Source organism: Phoca vitulina, unplaced genomic scaffold (genome assembly GCF_004348235.1).
Source record: "Phoca vitulina isolate PV1807 unplaced genomic scaffold, GSC_HSeal_1.0 scaffold12, whole genome shotgun sequence".
NCBI classification, from domain to species: Eukaryota; Metazoa; Chordata; class Mammalia; order Carnivora; family Phocidae; genus Phoca; species Phoca vitulina.
This window is the reverse complement of record NW_022589715.1, coordinates 35,836,466-35,841,118: the sequence shown is the minus strand read 5'-3', so window position 1 is coordinate 35,841,118 and position 4,653 is coordinate 35,836,466.

Below are 4,653 nucleotides of genomic sequence, written 5' to 3'. Positions count from 1 at the left end.
GTTACTGTTAGAGCAACTCTGATAATTTCTGGTTTGTTTTTTGTCACTTTATTTCTGCTCTATCCCTCAGCAGAGGTTTATTACAATAAACTTGGATAGTAAATGAGGCTTTATTAATTAGGGATGGGCAGAAAACCAGCTGTGACATAGTGACCCCGGGTGGGAAGCCAAACCAGAGTAATTAAGACATAACATGGTAATGGGAACAAATAATGAATACACTCAGTGACCTGATGCCAAGCAGTGCCCCCTCTCCAGGCCTGTTTTTTTTTCCTCTTAATTTTTTTTCTCCCTTTAAACTGATAGTTCCCTTGAATTGCCTTCTTATTAGACTTTGATACAGATGGCATCCAAAGTAGTGAAAACTGAGGAAAATATGGGCTAGTGTTGGAAAAACTGTGAGTTTATGTGATACTATTCCTACTGTCAGGGACCAGAGATTGATGTTCCTTTATTTATCACACAGCATTCCTCTTAGAAGGAGAAAAGCCAGTTGAATAAAACCGTGGACCAAACATGCATCTCTTGCCACCCAGTCATGATCTACTTCATCTTCTGGGTTTCTTCCTTTGATCACTCCCCTCTGATGCTGAGAAAATAAATAAATAAATAAATAAATAAATAAATAAATAAATAAAAAATAAGAAGAAAGAAGTCAATGGGATTCCCCCAGTCACAGAAAATGAGGAAGTCTAGGATGGCTCTCTGTGCCAGGTTCTTGCTGCCCAATCCGGAGACTGTGATAAAGTGGTCCTCAAGGAGTCCACATCAAATATCTGCAGACCTAGAACCACAAAGAAGTTATCAAGGAGCATGCCCACAGTTTTAAAATGGCTCACAAAGTTTCTAGGTGGACGAAAACCTGACTCAATCACACACTTTCTTCAGTGCACTTCGGGTTTGGATCAAGGGTGATTCTACCACAAGACAAGAGTTTTAGTTTTAACTCTTAAAAACCTCCATAAGTGCTATGACTGTCAAATATTTTTAGTGATACTTGTTCTCTTCCTGTTAAAATCTTGTTGTTTGACACCTTTGTAGATCTGCAAGTTAAATAGGAGTTATACTCAAATAATTCCAGACCTGACACAGAGTAGGTGCTTAATATAAGCTTATTAACTAATTACCTGTCTCAGCATGTAAAGTGGTAAATCAAGGCAATTATTCAAATAAAGGAGTCCAATAAAATACAAGACAAATGTACCAACAAAAGCAAACAAACCATCAACATTCCTGTAATGGATGTTAAGACATTTTGCTTTTTATTTTCTCTACTTTTAAGGCGAATTATTTCAAGTTTCCATTTGTTTATTTGTATCAGTATAGCTAAAATATTCATGACACATGGTACAACCTAAAATATTTTCTTGTCCCAACTTAAAATCATTTGTACCTCAGTAAATTCTTTGGTTGACACAAAATCTTCACCTAGTTTCTCAAATAGTGAAGTATTACTAAATAAGATCTAACCTAACATTAACAGAAAAAAAGAGTTATGAATATGTCAATTACAGCTCTCTTAAGTTATCCATTAGCTCTACTTCGGGTGTAAAGGCTTTTCTTTTTTTCTGTAAAAATTGCCTAACAGTTGTGAGAGAGTCATAGACAGTATTCTTGGTAATGTGTCCTTGTGTCATGAAAGCATTGGCATTTCTTTTGCCTTCTGTGAATCATATCATAGCTGGCATACTGAATTAATCAATAGAAATATTCTGTATCTATTAACAATTTACTCTGAAGGGATAAAAGTCCTAGGAAAGTAAAAGAAAGAATTGCCCCCATTTAATTTTAAAGCAGCTCTATTTGGCCCTTATCACACTGAGCAAAGAAGATAATACTGAGGATCACTGCTTTCATGCTTTAAAATTTTTTTAAATGAGGTGAATTTGAATAAATAGATAAATAAGATAGTTGTAATGGAGCCTAGCATTTTCTTCCTCTAGACGTATGATATTTTGTTTTAGTATGATATTCAAATGAATGATTTCAGGAAAGTCGTAAGTGCGTTCTCTATATTTGTAGCCTTGACCTATGTATATTATTAACATAATATATAAAAAAAGGACCTACATCTTATAGAAAGAGTATTTACATTTATTTTTTTTAATAGGGCAAACATTCATGCTTCCAGAAGGAAAGGGCTATGGGCATGGGGAATGGCTGTGGGAAATTTGCTTCTGTTTAACCAAATAGAATTTCTTAGCCAACCTGAAAACAAATGCTTTAGAATCCTCCCACCCCCGTCCCCAATCCTTTCAATTCCTCCTGTTTGGGTGGGTTTTATTTAACAGTCAAGCTCAGGAGATTCAGAGCTTTGAGAAATCGTTTCCACATCCTTTGAGTAAGTTTAGAAATTTTCTCTTTTTTTGGTTTTAAAATGAAGGTTAAAAAAAAAAAAAAAAACTCCACAAGAGGTCTTTGGACTAAGTCGGTCTTCATCCATTACTTAGCTGAAAACATAATCAAATACAGAAATTTATAAAGATAAAAGTACAGTTACCCCCACCAGCCCGCTGTTAACATTGTAAAGGACCTGTCCATTAAGCCTGTAAAGATTGTACCCCAGAGCATGTCCCAGGTAACCTGAAATAAAGGCAGTTGCTTCTGCAGTCTCAGAAGACAAGCAGGTGCTCTTTTCTTTGGCAGATACTAATGCTGATGCAGTAAACATTTCCAGAGAAGCTATCCCAGAATGGAGTCCTTTGCTTTTTCCCCATTCATCCTCCTGCCTGTTCTTTGAGCTTGAAAAGAAGAGAACTGACAGCATATAAAAAACAGTGGGTGGAAGATGGACAGAAATCAGAAGAAGGGAAGTGGTTAGAGATGGACCCAGAAAACCATCCTCTTCCCTGACAACTGCCTTGTGGAGGCGGAGGAAAAACTAATTCCCGGAAGCATCAGTTATGAACTTGTGTACTTCTCACTCTCCATTTTTTGTATTTTCCAGCTTCTCTAAAAATTTTTTACATTTTTAATTAAATAGAAGTTTTAGTTTATTAAAAGTAAATGGTCTTTCAAGACATTTGCTTTAGTCCATGTCAAAGAATAATATAGTTGGAAAGAAATTTTAAAAATATTTGGCACTACATCTTCAAGGGATTTAAGAGGAAATCAACTATTCTGACTCAAGATTTTGAGCATTTTCACCTGTCTGTCTATCTACCTACATACATATGAATGTGTAACATACACATATATATAATTTTCCTGCTTGTATGTGTGAAAATTATAAGAACTATAATGTATGCCAAGCTCTTTATCACCAGTGATTGTGTAGAAGACAGCAGTGCGCAGATAGCAGATATTATATTTGCCTCATTCTAGGTCCACTGCCCACCCTTTTCCACCCAGTTGTCTTCAACAGTTCCCTTGACTTCTGGTTTCCAGTTGGGTTTAGTCAATAGAAGCATGGGCAGTGCATTCATAGGACAGGAGGGAGTAAGTAGAAATATTTATTCTCCCACTCTTTTCTTAGCACGCCATAAGTTGTCAATGGCTACAAAAATAGTATGGTATAATCCACTGAATCATTCATTACATAAATATTTATTAAGGCCCAAACTGTAATAGGTACAAGGGGCCCGATAGACACCAAAGCATGAGATATCTGCTCACACAGAATTTATTTTTAAAAGTGTCTGTTTTGATTGTTTTCATTTTTAATCATGAAATATTTGAAGTATTTTGTGATCCATCTTTTAGTCAGAGACCTTGTTTTTAAAAGAATTGGAAAAAATACCAAAGCAATCATTATAAATTCTGGTAGTAATTTGATATGTTCATGGCAAATAGATTATATATACCAGGGAAATTGTTGAATAAAAAAGAAAAGTAAAATGAATTTTAATTACTTTTTAATGTGTATTTGAGTTGTAATGATACCAAATGAATTAATGAAATATTAAAGATGGGTGTGTAAGTGGGGAGACCCTATTTCTTATCAGGCATACTCTAAAGTATGCCAAGCACATGAATTAAACTAGGCTCTAAGATGAATTAAAAACTGCAGATGATCTTTGCTTAACACTTTCAGGTTGTTTTGATGTAGGAAAGAAATTCATCATTCATAGAGGAACTTATTTGAGTTATAGATTTGACAACTAAGACTGAACATACATAGTGATAAAACATCTGCTCAAGTCTAGTCAAAAGCTCAGTCAATTTTGTGAAGAAATCAGTCAAGCCTGTTGCTTGGTGGCACGTAGACAAAACCACCAACTGATCGACTGAGTTTTTCACTTTTGAATGGGTTGTTTGGCATCATGTAGACCCAGCCTATGATTATACTGCCATCTGTATTCTTTCTTACATCAGGCTTATTTCAGCCACAACTTATACATGCTGTTTTGAGAAGAACTAGTCAATATTTTGGTTTGTCTTTAGCTATAAGAGCGCCGTAGACAGTCTTGCGTGAACTTGGCTCTGCCTTGCTAATTCTCTGTCAGTTCTGGCAGCTATAGGAATTTAAGTTCATGGTGTAGATATTTGGATTCCCCTCAAAATAAAAATAAAATATGTAAAATAAAATCTCAAAATAGGCTGCTTGTCTTTAACAAAAATACCCAAATTCCTAGAAATGGCCAGCCATAGTCAATATGTATATATGTGAGAGTATAATTTTAATGTTAAAACAATACAAACTGAATAGAATAT